This window comes from Papio anubis, chromosome 16 (genome assembly GCF_008728515.1).
Source record: "Papio anubis isolate 15944 chromosome 16, Panubis1.0, whole genome shotgun sequence".
Lineage (NCBI taxonomy): Eukaryota > Metazoa > Chordata > Mammalia > Primates > Cercopithecidae > Papio > Papio anubis.
The window spans coordinates 53,519,100-53,538,606 of NC_044991.1; the positions used below are offsets into that span (position 1 = coordinate 53,519,100).

At 42.6% G+C, this 19,507-nt stretch overlaps 1 protein-coding gene across 7 annotated transcripts in view; it reads left to right on the forward strand.

The window, feature by feature from the left end:
• SLC23A2 (solute carrier family 23 member 2) overlaps positions 1-19,507 on the forward strand; it is a 147,904-nt gene that overhangs the window by 36,674 nt on the left and 91,723 nt on the right. The window contains exon 1 of one of the 7 annotated variants that reach the window (XM_017944977.3): positions 5,562-5,582. The exons of the other annotated variants lie outside the window; for them this stretch is intronic. The gene's annotated coding sequence lies outside the window, so the exon portion shown is untranslated. Of the gene's footprint in view, positions 1-5,561; positions 5,583-19,507 lie in introns of those variants that run through there. 7 annotated transcript variants of the gene reach the window in all.

A 19,507-nucleotide genomic window follows, 5' to 3' on the forward strand; every position in this document is an offset into this window, starting at 1 on the left:
CATTAAGAAAACAAGTGATCAGATAAGCACTCCCCCAACTTCCTGCCCTCCTCTCACCTCATGCTGCCTTGCATAAGGGCAACTGTCTGCATACATCTCTACCCACAGAGGCTATGAGGCAATCACTGGAGATGGTCTGTGTGGAACTGTCCGAACAAATTCTACAAGTTTTCCTATCAAGGTTACATGAGAACTGCTTTTCGCTCCCTGTGGCGTAGAGAATCTCTGGCTGAGGGGGATATGTTTATGTTTTCATAAAAGACAGTATTTTAGAAGTGATATGACACTTGGAGGGGGTCAAATCATCCCCAAAATTAAATCCCCTCCCAAGATGATAGAACTCATCAATGGCACAGTCAGGGCTGGAATCTCAATCGTGTCCTCAGTGGCCTGTCCTTATGTGAAATAAAAATACTTTAGATCAAAGGTGTCCAATCATTTGGCTTCCCTGGGCCACACATAAAATACACTATCACTAATGATAGCTGATGAGCTTAAAAAAATCGCAAAAAATCTCAAATGTTTTAAGAAAGTTATGAATTTGTGTTGGACTGCATTCACAGCTGTCCTAGGCCAAGGACTGGACAAGCTTGCTTTAAATAGGACCCACTCTGGGGGCTGGAGGTAAAGAGGGCGTCAAACTTATTTGTAATTAAAAAAATAGATCAAGCGTCGTGGCTCACACCTGTAATCCCAGCTCTTTGGGAGGCCAAGACGGGCGGATCACGAGGTCAGAAGATCGAGACCATCCTGGCTCACAAGGTGAAACCCCGTCTACTAAAAATATAAAAAATTAGCTGGGAGTGGTGACACGCACTTGTAGGGAGAATTGCTTGAACCTGGGAGGTGGAGGTTGCAGTGAGTCGAGATCTTGCCACCTCACTCCAGCCTGGGGGACAAAGCGAGACTCTGTCTCAAAAAAGAAAGGATGTATAATCAGAGAATAAGCCTCCTTCCTGTCTGGTCCTGGTCCCATTTCCATCCCTGGAGGCAGCCACTTTTACCAGTTTTTGTGTGTTCAGATTGTATATCCTTTTAAAGATAGTCTTTGGTTAAATGTTTGTTTTTAATTGTGACATTTCAAATATAAAGAAAACAAAAGAATGAAACGTACCTGCTGGATACCGAGATCTGATAAATCTAAACATGTTATCATTTTTGCTTCAGGTATTTTGTTTTTGCTTTTTAAGGAAATTGAAACATTTCAGATACCTGATTTGTCCTCTCCGCTAGCCTCATCTCCCTCTTTCTCTTCTTCCCAGAGGTACCTTTACAGTCCATATCTTTACTTTTGTATTACACGCTTATATATTCACAAACCAACATATAATAATGCTTGCGTGATTTAAAACCTTAAATAGTAGATCTCGTGTGTGTGCATGTGTGTGTACTACCACCTACTTAATCACTCTGGAAAATGTTCCCAAATGTTGGTACAAGTAGCTAGAGTTCGTTTATTTTAACTACAGTATTTTATTTCATTGATTAAATGTAGCATAACTTACTTAAATATTCTCCTCTTGACATAGCATAATGAACAGAATGACTGTCCTCACCTGGGTGGGTTTCTCAAGGGTGGAGTATGCTAACTGGCCTTGCTGGATCAGAGTGCATACACGTTTTCAACCAACTAAATATTACCAGTGGTTCTCCCAAGTATTTGAACCAACTTTCTTCTCTGGCAACATGATAGAGAAATTCCTGTTTATTCACAGTTTTGCCAATACTTCATATTACTAAACTCTTATTCTAGACTTATCTGATGAATGTGAAATGATAATTGTGTTTTAATAGAGATATGCTATGTGGTTTGTGGATATTCACTAGTTGATGTTTACTAGTTCAAGGTGAATGTTGTTTCCAGGTTTTGGCTAGTATAAATAAAGCCACTAGAGGTCAGGTATGGTAGCTCACAGTTATAATCCCAGCACTTTGGGAGGCTGAGGTGGGAGGATCACTTGAGCTCAGGAGTTTGAGACCAGCCTGGGCAACATAGCAAGACCTCATCTCTACAAAAACAATGACAATAAAAAAAAAATTAGCTGAGTATGGCAGTACACATCTGTAGTTCTCTCTACTTAGGAGGCTGAGGCGGGTGGATTGCTTGAGGTCAGGAGTTTGACGCTGCAATGAGCTATGAGCCTGTCACTGTAATCCTGCCTATGTGACAGAGTGAGACCCTGTGTCTAAAAATAAAAATAGCTGATATGGTGGCTCATGCCTGTAATCCCAGTGAGCCAGAGGCCAAGGTAGGAGGTTCGCTTGAGCCCAGGCAACAGCCTGGGCAACATGATGAAACCTGGTCTCTACAAAAATTGCAAAAATTAGCCAGGTGTGGTAGTGCACACCTGTAGTCCCACCTACTTGGGAGGCTGAGGTGGGAGGAATCACTTGAGCCCGAGACGGGTTGAGGCTGTAGTGAGCCATGATTGTACTCAGTGACAGTGATGGCACTCCAGCCTGGGTAGCAGAGTGAGACATTGTCTCAAAATAAATAAAAATAAAAAATAAAACCATTATTAACATTTATGTACATGTTCTTGTCTGAACATAAGGTTTCATTCAGCCATAGATACCCAGGAGTAGTATTGCTGGATCTTATGAAAATGTATGTTTAACTTGATAAGAAATGACCGAATGGTTTTCCAAAATAGTTGTACCATTTTGCATACCCACTCAAGAGTATGAGGGTTCCAGTAACTTGTCTTTTTTTGTTCTAACCATTTTAATAGGTATGTCATACACCATGGTTTTTTTTTTTTTTTTTTTTTTTTTTGAGACAGAGTTTCGCTCTTGTCGCCCAGGCTAGAGTGCAATGGCACAATCTTGGCTCACCACAACCTCTGCCTCCTGGGTTCAGGTGATTCTTCTGCCTCAGCCTCCTGAGTAGCTGGGATTACAGGAATGTGCTATTTTTTTTTTTTTTTTTTTTGTATTTTTAGTAGAGATGGGGTTTCTCCGTGTTGGTCAGGCTGGTCTTGAACTCCGGATCTCAGGTGATCTGCCCGCCTTGGCCTCCCAAAGTGCTGGGATTACAGGTGTGAGCCATCACGCCTGGCCCTTTCATACAGCTTTTTAATCCAAAGAATGAAATTTAAAAATCAGATTATATTTTAAAGTTATTTAAAGTAATTGAATTTTGCCCTTCTTGCTCTTGGATGATCTTTTTTTCTTTCTCTTTAATTCAGAATCAGAGCATTGTGTTAGGGTAACCAAATAGTGAAGAGATAGTATAGTACAGCATAACATTTGCAGCCACTCGGCCAGGCATGGTGGCTCACACTTATAATCCCAGCAATATGGGAGGCTAACGCAGGTGGATTTCTTGAGCCCAGGAGTTTGAGACCAGCCTTGGCATCATGGTGAAACCTTGTCTCTACCAAAAATACAAAAATCAGCCAGTCTCATAACCCGGTTTCCAAAAAAAAAAAAAAAAAGTAAATATTTGCAGCTACTGCTAGAAAATTAGATAAATGTATTTTCTTGCTGAGAAATACATGGAATTTTTCATTTACTAGTTGGACTATTTTATTTCTGGAAAATGTGTATTAAAACTTTATAGTGAAGAATGTTAAACTTCCATTTTAATGTTAAACCTCCATTTTAATCCACCTACTGGTGTGATTTCTCCCCCTCCCCTCCAGGCTTTGAATAAGATTTAGTTTGAGGATACTCGTTCCACTACTGAAAACAGAAGTGCAGAAACTACAGGAGTAGGGCAGCAATCTTATTTTACAGAGGCATTTTCGGCTCACTGGTTAATGACTTTCCTACATATACAGCACCATGCATGGTGTCCAGTGAGGGGTACAGATGCCAGTGCAGTGATGCTTCACCACTAACCCTTCTACTGCGGCCTGCTAACTAGGATACACTGTAATGTGAGTCTTGAGCTGGAAGGGTGCAGGCAGTCTTCACAGTGGATTTGCTTTGAGAGTTGGATGAAGTGTTTTTGCTTCATTGCTGGAATTGTGGTATGTGCTTGTCAGCACACATTCTGAATCATGCCTTGAGATTATGGTTGAGTGGCCAGGCTTTAAGTGTCTGCCAGAGAAGCCAATTTAATAAGTTTTCGATAGTCAAGGTGAACAATGAATTTATTCATTTCACCCAGATGCTTAGCTTTTACCATGAACCTGCTATTTGGTTCGTCTGAAGAAAAATAACTTCAACCCTCTATTCCCCCACCATACTCCCCAGGTTAAGAATATGTACTGATCTTGTATTTCCTTTGAAAAATTTGGAAACTAGGCTTGTTCCAAATGTGATGTCTTACTAGTGCTCTTTGCAGATTTTGTGTGTGTGTTTTTTTTAATGTCCGAATTCTTATTCTTAGAATGGACATAATATACAATTTTTTTTTTCTTGAATGTCAGGTTTCTTTTTTTTTTGTTTGAGATGGAGTCTCACTCTGTTGCTCAGGCTGGAGTACAATGGCCTGATATTGGCTCACTGCAACCTCTGCCTCCCAGGTTCAAGAGATTCTCCTGCCTCAGCCTCCGTAGTAGCTGAGATTACAGGCACACGCCACCATGCCCAGCTAATTTTTGTATTTTTAGTAGAGATGGGGTTTCACCCTGCTGGAGGCTGGTCTGGAACTCCTGACCTCAAGTGATCCATCTGCTATGGCCTCCCAAAGTGCTGGGATTACAGGCGTGAGCCACCGCACCCGGCCTGAATGTCAGGTTTCTTTTTTTTTTTTTTTTTTTATTGAGACAGAGTCTCTTTCTGCCGCCCAGGCTGGAGTGCAGTGGCACGATCTCAGCTGGCTGCAACCTCTGCCTCCTGGGTTCCAGCGATTATCGTGCCTCAGCCTCCCAAGTAGCTGAGATTACAGGTGTACATCACCACGCTTGGCTAATGTTTATATTTTTAGTGGAGAGGTGGTTTCACTGTGTTGCCCATGCTGGTCTCGAACTTCTGGCTTCAAGTGGTCTACCCATCTCACCCTCCCCAAGTGCTGGGATTAAGGGCGTGAGCCACTGTACCCAGCCTGAATGTCAGGTTTCTTTATTCTTTTTTTTTTTTTTGAGATAGTGTCTCGCTCTGTTGCCTAGGCTGGAGTGCAATGGCATGATCTCGGCTCACTGCAACTTCTGCCTTCTGGTTTCAAGGGATTCTCCTGCCTCAGCCTCCCGAGTAGCTGGGATTATAGGCGCCCACCACCATGCTTGGCTAATTTTTGTATTTTTAGTAGAAATAGGCTGATCTTGAACTCCTGACCTCAGGTGATCTGCCCGCCTTGGCCTCCCGAAGTGCTGGGATTACAGGCGTGAGCTACTGCACCAGGCCTGTTGGTTTTTTTTTTTTGGTGGGGGGTATAGTTTTAGCTGCTGTAACATGCTGGGATGACACAATCGAAGTGTTTTCCTCACATAATCTGTCCCCTGCTTTAAAATTTCTGGAGTATTGATTTTTATTTTTAAAATTAACTTTTAGAGATAGTGTCTTGCTCTGTCATCCAGGCTTGAGTGCAGTGTCGTGATCATAGTTCACTGAACGTTGAACTCCTAGGTTCAAGCCATCCTCCTGCCTCACCCTACTGAGTTGCTGGGATAACAGGCACACCTCACCATGCCCAGGTAATTAAACAAAAAAAAAAATTTTTTTTTTTTTGCACAGATGGGGGTCTTGCTATATTGTCCAGGATGGTTTCAAACTCCTATCCTCAAGTGATCCTCCTGACTCAAGCCCCCCAAAACACTGGGAATATAGGCATAAGCCACCATGCTTGGCTTCTTAGAGTGTTGATTCTTTTACATAGTCCAAGGTGGTTCCTGCAGCCAGTAAGAAGAGGGATGGGATAGGGGAGGTCATGCTTACTTTCACCCATATCCGTTGGCTAAGGTTGGCTGCATCTAGCTGCAAGGGAGGCTGGGAAATGTTGCCTTAATTAATTCAGTTGGTTGTGTGCCCCAACTTAAAACCAAGGATTTTATTAGTTGAATTACTAATCCAATGGCAGAGAAGGGCCCATGGAGACACTTGGTTGCCTCTGATACCTCTTAATGAAATTTAAAGTTGCTACAATAATAAGAACAGTCAGAAATTGGAAACAAATTGAATATGAAATGAAAATGTGTTTTCATTTGGTCTACTTTTCTGTATGTTTGAAATTTTCCAAAAGAGGTTTTTAAAAATACTACATTTAGATTTTCTACTTCTACCAAGTGCCAGTTAGATTTTATAACACTAGAGGGTGCTGTTAATGCATTTGCTTTTAGCATTTCTAGCATCTGCCCCCTTGTTTTATTACAGAATCAAAGTGGGTTTTGTCCAGCTGATAATCTTGAATCTCTTTGGTTGTTTTACTCAGTTTTACAACAACAGCAGGGGCACGGAAATGTCAATATCTAACATTATCTGGAAAGACAAAAATGATGATTACCAAATGTGGAATTAAAAGAAAAACATTTTAGATTTTATTGATAAAAGGAAAACAAATCAGAGATTATGTTAATCAGATTAGATATTTTCAAATGCAAAATTATTTCTGAAGACTTAGAAGTTTTTTTCTTGTATTTGTCCATGTTTAGCATTTTAGTTGTTTTGCCCTATTTTCTGTCCTGAGTTTACTAACCATACATACATACTAAGAATTGAGCTATTGCTAATTTTTCCTCCTAATATAAGGAAAGGGGCATTACTAAAATTTTAAGAATGTAGATAAACACAACAAGAAACACCTGTAACCCCTATATTCTAGAGATTACCATCATAAACTGCTTGGTGCATAGCCATTTTTTTTTTTTTTAAAGCGCAATTGCACATGTATATATACAGTACTTTTTTTAAGAAAATTATTTTTGAGACAGAGTCTCACATTGTTACCCAGGCTGGAGTGCAGTGGCACCATCTCCGCTCACTACAGCCTTGACCTCCAATTGGAGCTCAAGCGATCTTCCTACCTCAACCCTTCAAGAAGCTGGGACTAAAGGCACACCCCACCATAACCGGCTAATTTTTTTGTATTTTTTGTAGAGACAGGGCTTTAGTATGTTTCCCAGGCTGGTCTCGAGCCCCTGAACTCAAGTGTTACTCCTACCTTGGCCTCCCAAGGATTACAGGCATGAGCCATTGCACACAACCTATACAGTACTTTAAAGAGAGGGGAATCAGGAGTTGGTGCTCATGTATGGGAATTTTTTGTATATTCATTTTATAACTTACTATCTTTCTGAAGTATCTTATTCTAGGGTGTGTGTGTGTGTGTGTGTGTGTGTGTTTACTCATTTTCTGGGTAGACAGACACATTACCTATAAATAATTCTTTTGCTTTCCCTTCTCCATTATTTGAATGTTCAAAAATTTTTTTCTTCATTTTAGAAATAGGGTCTTAGTCTGTGGCCCAGGCTGGATTGCAGAGATGCAGTCATTGTTCACTGCAGCCTCAAACTCCTGCAGTCAAGCCAGTCCTCCTACCTCAGCCTTCTTAGTAGCTAGGACCACAGGCGTGCACCACCATGTCCAGCTAATTAAAAAAAAAATTTTTTTTTTTAAATAGAGACTAGGTCTTGTTATGTTGCCCTGGCTGGTCTTGAACTGGCCTGAAGTGATCCTTCTGGCCTCCCAAAACAATGAGATTACAGACCCGAGCCACTGTGCCCAAACAAAATCTTTTTCTTTTTTCTTTTTTCTTTTTTTTTTTTTTTTGAGACAGAATATCCCTCTGTCGCCCAGGTTGGAGTGCATTCTTCTGCCTCAGCCTTCCGAGTAGCTGGGACTACAGGCGCACACCACCACACCTGGCTAACTTTTGTATTTTTGGTGGAGACAGGGTTTCACCATATTGGCCAGGCTGGTCTCGAACTCCTGACCTTGTGATCCGCCCTTCTCGGCCTCCCAAAGTGCTGGGATTACAGGCGTGAGCCACCGTGCCCGGCCCAAAATCTTTTTCTTATCGTCCTGGTTAGAACTTCTAGAACAGTCTTCTATAATGCCACCCACCAGACTCCTATTTTTGTCTTTAAAGGGCACCCTTCAGGGTGTTGTTCGAGTTATGTATCTTATTGCCTTTGGTATGAGATTGGGGTTCTTTTCGAGGACTTTTTTCTTCTATGTCTAATGTGCTAAGAGTTTTATTCAAAAATTGACATTGAGTTTTATGCCTTTTTGGTTTCTTTCTGTTTTTTTCTTTTTTAAGACGGAGTATCGCTCTGTCACCCAGGCTGGAGTGCAGTGGCGCAATCTTGGCTCAAGTGCAACCTCCACCTTCTAGGTTCAAGCAATTCTCCTGCCTCAGCCTCCTGAGTAGTTGGGATTACAGGCGTGTGCCACCAGGCCCAGCTAACTTTTTTTTGTATTTTTAGTAGAGACGAGGTTTCACCATGTTGGCCAGGCTGGTGTCAAACTCCTGACCTCAGGTGATCCACCCACCTCAGCCTCCCAAAGTGCTGGGATTATAGGCGTGAGCCACTGTACCTGGCCTGCCTTTTTGGTTTCTTTTGACCTTATAGTTCTTCTTCCTATCTGTTGATGTGAGTTATAAAAATACCAACTTTTCTCTTTTCCTTGTGCATTGTCAACTTTTGGATCAGGGTTATACTGGATTTTGATAAGCTTCTCATCTTTTTCCAGTGCTTTGCAGCTCTCCGAGTAGCATGGAGTGTGACTATGCCTTGATATTGTGGATATTGATGCTGTGGAAATACTTGCCTGCAAAACCACCTAGGCCTGTGCCTGTTTAAGGGGAAGGTCTTTGCTCTCCTCGACCTCTGGAGGCTTAAGAACACTTTTGGATGTGTTTATCAAATTTATCAGTTTTGTTGCTTATTTTCTAGCTAATTTCCCTCTCTTCTCTTTAATTTCTTTTTTCCTTCTTAGTACATTTTGTTACTTATTTTTTCTTCTTTAATGTAGAGATATTTTTATAGTTTTCAATGTCTCCTTTGACTCAATGGTTATTTAGGAAAAAGATTTAAAGTGGAAGTTGTTAAAAACTTTCTTGATTATTTTTATTTCTTTCTGGCGTTATGATCAGGCAATGAGAAATAGGAATAGGAACGTTCCTTTTTTTTTTTTGGAGACCGAGTCTAACTCTGTCGCCTAGGCAGGAGTGCAGTGGCATCATCTCAACTCACTACAACCTCCGCCTCCCAGGTTCAAGAAAGTCTCCTGCCTCAGCTTCTCGAGTATCTGGTATTACAGGCGCTCCCCACCACGCCTGACTGTTTGTATTTTTAGTAGAGATGGGGTTTCACCGTGTTGGCTAGGCTAGTCTCAAACTCCTGACCTCAGGTGATCCACCTGCCTTGGCCTCCTAAAGTGCTGAGATTACAGGCATGAGCCGTTGCGCCCAGCTGAAATGTTCCTTTTTTTTGTGGGGTTTGAAATTTTGCTTGTGGCATGATAGATGGTCACTTTTCGTAAATGCTCTTTAGCCATTGAAAAGGAAGCTATTTTCTGTGGGGTGCAAAGTTTGATATCTATTATATTAGCCTTATTCATTTTATTGGTCAGATTCTGTAATCGATACAAAATAAAATTAATATGGACATGGGGCCTATGCTTGTATATCTTCCCTACCCCTATCTTCTTGGAGAGAGGGATGTTTATGAAGTGTTGGTCATTTCTTCTCTATTTCTAGCCATTATGGGCTTTATTTCAGTGAAAGAATGTTCAGAATGTAAAGACTGACATCACATTCTTGTGAATTTTATCCTTTAGCAATGTAAAATGACCTCCTTTTTCCTGCTTAATACTTTTTGGCATGAATTCCACTGTGTCTGACATTTAAAAAATAATAAGGCAGCATTAGTGTTACTTTTTTTCACTTTAAGGTCTAACTTGGCATTTATTTTATTTTTATTTATTATTTTTTTGAGACAGAGTCTCTGTCTGTCACCCAGGCTGGAGTGCAGTGGCATAATCTCAGCTCACTGCAACCTCCACCCCTTGGGTTTAAGCGAGTCTCCTGTCTCAGCCTCCCAAGTAGCTAAGACTACAGGTGTGCGCCACCACACCCAGCTAATTTTTGTATTTTTAGTAGAGATGGGGTTTCTTCATGTTGGCCAGGCTGGTCTTGAACTCCTGACCCCAAGTGATCTGCCCACCTCAGCCTCCCAAAGTACTAGGATTACAGGCGTGAGCCACTGCATCTGGCTGGCATTTATTTTTTGATGCAATCTGAGTATTTTTAATTAAATGGGTTTAACTCATTTATAGGTCTAGCTGTGTTTTAGTCTGTGTTCTGTTTCAAATTCTAATACTGATTTTGAGTGAAAAACAAAAAAAACCTCATTTCTCTAATTGTCATAGTTAAGGCCTATCTATGATTCTTTCTCTTTGGGAGAAGGGCTTTAGCATCTTCTTACTGTCTGTTTTCAGTCTTTATTAATGTAATCTTTTCTGTCTGCTTTATTTAAATTACATTTCTTTTTTTATTTAATTTAATTTTATTGTTATTATTTTTGAGATGGAGTCTCTGTTGCCAGGCTGGAGTGCAGTGGCGCTATCTCAGCTCACTGCAACCTCCACTTCCTGGGTTCAAGTGATTCTCCTGCCTCAGCCTCCCGAGTTGCTGAGATTACAGGCGTGTACCACCACTCCCAGCTAATTTTTGTATTTTTAGTAGAGATGGGGTTTCACCATGTTGGCCAGGGTGGTCTTGATCTCTTGACCTTGTGATTCGCCCGCCTTGGCCTCCCAAAGTGCTGGGATTACAGGCATGAGCCTCCACACCTGGCTTTTTTTTTTGAGTCTCGTTCTGTCACCCAGGTTAGAGTGCAGTGGTGCAATCTTGGCTCACTGCAACCTTTGCCTCCCAGGTTCAAGTGATTGTCCTGCCGCAGCCTCCTGAGTAGCTGGGATTACAGGTACATGCCACCACTCCCAGCTAATTTTTGTATTTTTAGTAGAGATTGGGTTTTGCCATGTTAATCAGGCTGGTCTCGAACTCCTGACCTTGTGATCCGCCCGCCTTGGCCTCCCAAAGTGCTGGGATTACAGGCTTGAGCCACTGTGCCCGGCCTATTTAATTACACTTCTTATATAGCATATATTTAGAGAGCAGTTTGGCTTATGCATTAAGTTTTATAACCAGATTTACACTCATTATTTAGCTTTGTCCCTACCTTGATGGTTTTAGCGTCCGTGCTTAGCAGCCTTGTATACTAGTTAGTGGCCTCTGTGAATTTCACTTCTATATTCCAACCTGGTTGGATACAGCTTCAGGCTTTCTTTCCCTTCTTTTCCTTTGAGCTCATGCACATCTAAAACTGTCTTGTTTGGCTTTCACACATGAAGGGCACCTTATCTGGGTGTAAAATTCCTTGGTAAGACCTTTCCCTCAGTTTGTGTTTGTGTTACTCTCTTCTGACATTTAATACTGCTGTGGACAACGCAGGAGCTAAGCTTAATTCAAGCTAACATTTAAGCAAACCAAACATTTTCTCCTTCTCCCTGGATGTGTCTATGATTCTTTCATCCTGTGGTTAAATTATTTTGCTAGGATGTGTCCAAGTATATGATATTGCATGAACCTAGAATGCCCTTGTAGTCCCTTTGCTCAGATTTTTCTTAATCTCAGAATAATTTTTTAGTCTGTATCTTTTATATTAGGTTCTTTAAGTCTGCTCCATTTGTTCCTTTTTTTTTTTTGAATCAGAGTTCTGCTCTGTCACCCAGGCTGGAGTGCGGTGGCGCAATCTTTGCTCACTGCAACCTCTGCCCCCCAGGTTCAAGCGATTCTCCTGCCCTCAGCCTCTCAAGTAGCTGGGATTACAGGCACGTGCCATCACACCCAGCTAACTTTTGTATTTTTAGTAGAGATGGGGTTTCACTATGTTGGCCAGGTTGGTCTCAAACTCCTGACCTTAGGTGATCACGCCTGCCTCAGCCTCCCAAAGTGCTGGGATTACAGGTGTGAGCCACCATACCCAACCTCATTTGTTTTTTTTAAAAAAGTTTTATTGAGGTGTATTACACACCATGATAGTCATCATCTTAAAATATACAATTCAGTGGTTTTTAGTATACAGTTATTCACAAAGCTGTACAGCCATCACCACAATACAATTTTAGCACTTTTTTTCATCCTGCAAAAAATCCTAAAACCCATGAATAGTCACTCCCATTCCCACCCCAGCCCTAGGCAACCATTGATGAACTTTCTGTCTCTCTGGATTTGCCTACTCTGGACATTTTGTGTAAATGGAATCGTACAGCACAACTGGCTTCATTACCCCTTTTGTTTCTAAGTCTGCTTGAAAGACACTGATGAGTCACAGTTTGGCCTTGCTCTTTGCTTTTTCCTGCCCAGCTCTGTCTCGGAATAGCCTTAGCCTTTCTGTACTTTTCCTTGGCTCTCAGAGTTTCTCAGGTCTGTCACCCACCTCCCGTTTCAGTCTTTTGTGACGCCATTTCTCTCGCTTGCTCTTGAGTTAATGCTAACTCTTCATTTCCCTACAGTTCTTCCCTACTTCAGCTTCTTGTTCTTGATTCATTTTCTCCATATAATTGTCGATCTTGTTTCCTTTTTAAAAAAAATACTAACTTAAAAAATGTTTTTCCTCCTTTAGTCCAACTGTGGGTTTTTTTTGTGTGTTTTTGTTTTAATTTTCTTTTGGCTCCTGCAACAAATCTTCTCTGATGTTAGTCTTCACAGCATGTCCTGAATACAGTTCTCGGCTCCTCTGGACGTGTTGAGCTGATGGGCTGGATGTGTCATGTGCCGACCTGTGTTCTGGGCATTTGTAGTGGTGGGTCTCCTGCCCTAAGCAGTTGAAGCGCCTTGCTCCCAACCTTCTCCCCAGTTTCTACTAAGGCATCACTTCTGGTTAGGTGGTGTTATCCTCTTACCCCATGCTGAGCTCCTCAAAGTTTCCGTGAATGAGGAATACTTACAGCTGCTTTTCTCCAGGAATTGTCCTGGTTCTTTTTCTGTCTTTATCTCAGGCACTCCCATTTCTAAGATGTCCCTTGCTGATGGTCGATGCCCCTTCTGCCTGGCTGTTTGTCATATGAGCCTCGAGTTCCCTTTCTGGATTTGGGAAGGGCAGTGTGGTGTTAGGGAGATGGAGGCAGGTATTTGCATATTCCACAGGGCAGAGGGTGCCCACTGCCCAGGTTCCTGGCAGGCCCTGGCCTGGAGTCAGGACTGGGAAGGGCAAAGTCTGGCCACAGGTGTGATTTCTTTCCTAGTCCTGATGTTAGACTGTCAGTGTGCCTTCGCCACTTTTGTCTGCATGGGTACGTCCACTGTTTGGTAGGAATCAGTGGGGACCTGCATGCTGAATGCCATGTTGAACTGGACCCCAGCAGTCAGCTCTCCAATGTGACAGTTATTTGTTGGCTTTTCCTTTAATGATGAGCTCCTACCTTGAGATCTGAATTTTTCTGAGCTCTGAAAACAATTGTCTTTGGACCCTGATTGGGGAAATGGAAACTTACCAGGGAGTAAAATTAACCCCTCTTTTCACTGAGCTGGAAGCAGCCTGGGTGGACTTACTCATCTGAACTGCAGGGTTTATAATATAAGATAGGTTTTAATTTTCCTTGTTAGTGCAGGTTTGAGACATATCTTCTCAGCAGCTGCTTGGTTTCTACAATAGACTATCCGGCCTGCCATGGAGAAACTGGCTGTACAGATTGATGTTAAGGAGACCGTAACAGAGGCATGCAGTAACGTTTGTAGCCGGGTGGTGGCTGTTGTGTAACACAAATAGCATTTCTGATGAGGTGGTGCGGTTATACAATTTTGGCCAGCCTGTGTGGGTTATAAAAGCTGAAATTCCTTCAGCACCTGAGAGCATCTCATGCTGAGTACCAGGACAGTCGCAGGATTGTCCAGACACCAGCACAGAAGTGGTGGGTGAGGCACTGATTAGAGGCCATTTCTGTGGAAGGGTGGAGTTTCACTTTGAAGGTAAGGCCATTTGGTGGTTCTGCTTTGGGGAATGAGTTATGAGGATACACAGATTGATTAATATCTGTTTGTGTCTGTGTGCATTCGGGTCTGTGTGTATCTGTTTCCGTGTGAGTATCTGAGTGTATCTCTGGTGATGTTTCTGATTTTCTGCATGTATGTCTGTTTCTGTGTGTGTGTGTGTGTGTGTGTGTGTGTGTGTGTACTAACTGTGCCTGTGTAGGTGGATGAGAAGTCCCCAATTTTGCACAGCTGCATTACTAGAAAATCTCCAAAGGGTTTCTTAGTGCTGTCAGATATAATTTAAATATAAAAAACGGAACATTAACATTTATGCAATTCTTAGAAGGCAGTGCCTTTACTTAGGTATGTGAGAGAGAATAACAATAAAAACTTACCTGCAGCAAGTAAAATTTCTGTGTTTTTCAGGTACTTATTTACCTTTCAGAGCAAATAAAATAAAAACTATATAAGTAAATTATTTATTTTCAGGGTCCAATCCAGTGCCAGGATTGCCAAAGCTCTGCTGTGTGTTCTTGTGTTCTTTTATGTTTTCTTTTCTTTTCTTTTTTTTTTTTTTTTGAGACCGAGTCTTGCTCTGTCACCCAGGCCAGAGTGCAATGGCACGATCTTGGCTCACTGCAATCTCCGCCTCCCAGGTTCAAGCAACTCTCCCACCTCAGCCTCCCAAATAGCTGGGATTACAGGTGTCCGCCACCATGACTACTTTTTTTGTATTTTTAGTAGAGATGGGGTTTCGCCATGTTGGTCAGGCTGGTCTCGAACTCCTGACCTCAGGTAATCCATCTGCCTTGGCCTTCCAAAGTACAGGGATTACAGGTGTGAGCCACTGTGCCCAGCCTTTATTTTCCTTCTATATGGAGTTTCAGGCGTTTGATGAAAAGTAAGTATACAACCAAAAAAGAATATAAGTGAAACAAACTTCATGGAGAGCTAGAATCTCTTATAGCTGAGTGCAGATAATATTTTTAATTTTTTTAAGGCCTTTGGGTTATTAAAAAATGTCAGGTTCAGACACCAGAAAAAAGCAAGACATCTGTAGCATACCATTTTAAGTGATTGCAGTCTCTGTATTTAATGGATGTATTTTTAATGAATTGCTTAGGAAGAACACACTCCTTTGCAGGAAAAAGAATGTATAGCATATAGGCATGGAATGTTTAAAGCCTCCCATTTATTGAAGATCAGGGAAAAGCTTTGCAATAATTTTGATCACCATGTTTGTGGTGTTATCCTGGGGAAGAATTAGTGTCCCAGCCCCAGATAATTGCAGTGCAGTTTAGGCATACCCACTCTTCAGCCATTAGGTAATCCATCAGAGCAGGTGAATCCATCAGAGCTCCCTTTTCCTTATCTTGGGAGAGTCTCCAGGGAAGAGGAACTCTTGGTATACTGGACTAGTGGGGAGCAGGGGTGGAGTGTGGTGGGGAGAAACGATATGCAAAAGATTTGCAAATGGAATGTCTTCCAGATGAGACCAGGAAAGCTGGTGGTGTTGAGAGGACTGAATAGATGGGCCAACGTTCAGCAAAACTGAGCAGGCGTAATTGGGTAGTTAGGAAATAGAGGCAAAGTGGAACTGGACCTTTCTCTTCAGGTGGAAGAAGGAAATTTGGCTTTGGCCCTTGGGGAATGATGTGGTCTGAAGAGCAGATCAGAGAGAGGTCTGGTGAGTCCGTTGAGTTATTTGAGATGCTTCTCCCAGCACCCGAGCCTGCCTTCTTCCAGCAGGGGCAGCTCTGGCAACAGTAGCTGGAGGTGACCAAGTGTCCTGCTGAGGCTTCCTCTTCAGGGGCTGTGCTGGAAAGAGGATGGAGCAGGGATCCCAGACACAGTGGGACTGAATCAGCAGGGCAGAGCCATCTCCTTGAAGATGCCCAAGCCCCCAAGGTTTTTGTATTGGGCAAGCCGGGGGGAGCATCAAATGACAAAAGGCATCTGGAGACCTGGAAGAGAAGAAAGCATTTTTTCTATTCCCTGAAAGTAACTCACAAGTTTTGCTCGGCTTCCTTCAGAATGACCTTTAGATATTACCTTCTCAGGCCTATTCTGGTCTTTGGGCGTTTTCTTCAGAGCCTTGTTCTCTTAGTGTGGAAGGTAACACAAGCAGTGTTTGTCTTCTCAGAATGGTTGTTGGACCCACAACATTGGCCCTGAGCTTTTGTGCAGAGGTAAATCAGCCTCTCTGTGCCCCAGTTTCTCATCTGTGAAATGGAGAGAATAACAACCCCTTCCAGAATTTTTGTAAGGGCTAAGTGAAACTATGTTTGTGTCTGGGACTTGATAGTTCATTATGCATATGTTTTTATCTTGTTGTAAAAATTCCATATAAAATTAGCTTTTCAGTGGCTCCTGTGATGATTGATGATTAATACATTTTAAATAGTGTTTAAATAAAAAGCACCATGTGTGCAAAAAGTGGTGTGTTAAATCACGTAGTAGAAATAAATGCAATAAAACTCATCTTTGTTCTGCTTTAGTTTGCTAAAATGTACATTCATATTTTAATTTTGTCATGCAGGCTGCACTTTTTGCTATACTGCCCCTCCCTTTCCCCTTTCGTGTCCCAGCCACAAGATTTCCCTGAACGAGTCAGGGATTCTCCAAGTATTTGAATGCCTTTTATGCATTGGACACTGTGTCCCTGCTGCCATCTCATTCTGGTGGGGAGTATACAGGAAGCTGGGAACCATGGAAACACAGGACAGCTGACCCAGGAGTGCTCCTTGGAGGAGGAGGCATCTTGAGCCCAGACCTGGGAACTCTGGAGGTCAGTGTCAGCAGCACCTGGCACCCAGGAGAAATGGCCAGGATGAGGAGGCTTAAGATGGTCTTGTTATTATTTTATTTAAATAAAGTTTTGGAAAGAAAACTGCTGCTGCAAGATACCAGGCACAGCAGGCCCTGTAGCATCTGTTTGCTATCGCATTAGGTTAGAAAAAGAAGGATTGCGGATGACTTTGTATCATAAACCCTCAAACAAACAAAGCATCCACCACTCTGACATTTTACTTTCTCAGACTCCATCGCTCTTCTGAACAGGCAGTCAAGTGAGTGTCACCTAGATACCATGGTGTCACCTAGATACCATGACCGTCATCTCTCATGGCTCATGCATAATTCGATGTCAGCAAAATGATGTGTCTCAGGTTGGATTCAGGAGCTTTTTTAGGATTTAGCATTGCATTTGGGACTAGGGCTTGTCTATACCAGTGCTTCTGCAACCAAGTCTTTGGGCCAGACTGAAGGGATCTTCTGCAGGCAGAGCCCATTCTTTAACATCTTGTTTCATTCTGTCAGTTGTGCATTTTACTTTATGCACCATGAACTATTTGCTGTCAGTTAGGAATGACCTCCCCACCTAACTCACCCCACGGATGTTTCAGGAAAATTTCCCACGTTTATCCAGTGGCATTGCATCCTCTCTGGCCCACTGGTGAGGACCTGAGAACCCATTTTTAGATTATTCCTAACTAGTACAGTGTTTGCCCAGGGACCCTTTTTTTCCCTACCGTCGGAGCAGGGTTGCTGCTGTCAGGGCCCCTCTTGGGACGCTGGGAGTGGCCTCTAAGGGATCATTACTCCTGGTGCTTGCTACAGATGGAAACTGGTTTCTGAGGTGGAACTTGGCAGTGGTACCTAGGTTCCCTCTCAGAAATCCAGGTTTTATCTGACTTCCTTTAAAACATTTCCAACTCTTAAAAGAATTAAGTCCACAAACCGAGACAGTGACAGAAGGCTGAGATGGCACATTAGGGTGCAAAGGAGATTCCTTCCATTGCAGTCATTGGAGGTAGTTTGGTTTAGGGCTCTGGTAGATGATCGTAATTAATTATAAGGCCACCCTCCTGCTGCGATTCTGGGTACTCTCTCCATCACTGTGGCGGGGGAATATGGTGATATTTTGTCATCAGTGCCATCATCTTGCACCGCTTTCTCACTTTGGCACAATATTTCTATGGGCATGTTAGTTTAAGGTCAGTAAATAATCTGATGTAAGTCGGGCACTTGGAACATGCCTTTCATGTCAGTGTGCAGAGCTTTTACATCAGTGACTTCCAGACTCTTTTCCCCTGACCCACAGCATGAAGCATTTTGCCTTGACACTCTCGGTTACCCCTGTCTTTTGAGATTTGCTCTGAAGTTTTTTGTTCTGTCAAATGCCATTGTTTTAAGAATTCTGGTCAAGATGCACTAATTTAATTTCATGACCCACTAGTAGGTACTGACTTGCAGTTTGAAAAATGAGCGCTGGCTTGGCATGGTGGCTCATGCCTGTGATTCCAGCACTTTGGGAGGCTGAGGCGGGTGGATTGCTTGAGCTCAGGAGTTCGAGACTAGCCTGGGCAACAAGTAGACCCTGTCTCTACAAAAAATACAAACATTAGCTGGGCATGGTGGTGCATGCCTGTGGTCACAGCTACTCAGGAGGCTGAGGTGTGGCAGGTTTCAGTGAGCTGTGATTGCTTGACTGCACTCCAACCTGAGTGCCAGAGCCAGACTCTGTCTCAAAAAAAAAATAAAGAGAGATCAAGAGTTCCTGCAGTGTTTTGGAGAAGACTGCAGGATGATTTTTTTTTTTTTAATTCAGTCACACGCTGTGAGCATAGTTGTCATCACAAGATCAAATAATTACCACTGTTTACAAGTTCCTTCGTTGCTGCTTAGAGCTTTAAATGGAATAATTATAGCTAGGATCAGCATCAGAATTGCAAACTCCCTGAAGTTGGACTCTGTGTATTAGGTAACCAGTTAAGTCATTTCATTCAAAGGAAGTTGATCATATACAAGTTGAAGTTTTTTTTGTTTTGTTTTGTTTTTTTGTTTTTTTTTTTGAGAATTCAGAGCGTTTCATTCAAAACCAGCCCTCACCACACCTACAAGTTGAGGGTATATGTTCCAACAATCTTTTTTGACTTGAATTAAAAGCATTTGGGTCAAATGTTAGCATTTAACAGAACTTAATGGGGCAGCCACAGTTTGACTATAATCCCCTTATGGGATTTAAGCTGAGAGCCATGGATTGGCTTTTGAAATGTGCTTCATCATTGAACCTAGCCGACCCTGAAAGCTCTTGCGTCTTGGTGAGAACCAAAGTAGCACTTGGCAGGTTGAGGTTTTGAGTGTCCTTATCCCAGAGGGCACTCCTTCTTAGTCATATTCTTCCCGTCTGGATCGGTTTAAAGAAGTGGTGACAATAGCTCTCTCCCAGCCGAAATTGCCTATCCCAAGGTGTGGGTGATCTGAGGACCTCTAGCATGAGAATATTTGTGCATTTGTTAAAAATATAGGTTCCTGGCCGGGTGCGGTGGCTCACGCCTGTAATCCCAGCACTTTGGGAGGCCGAGGCGGGTGGATCACGAGGTCAGGAGTTAAAGACCAGTCTGGCCAAGATGGTGAAACCCTGTCTGTACTAAAAATACAAAAATTAGCTGGGTGTGGTGGTGCATGTATGTAATCCCAGCTGCTTGGGAGGCTGAGGCAGAGAATTGTTTGAACCCGGGAGGTGGAGGTTGCAGTGAGCTGACATTGCGCCACTGCACTCCAGCCTGGGCGATGGAGCGAGACTCCATCCCAACAAACAAACATACAGGTTCACAAGCCCCCAAGGTAGGTCTACAG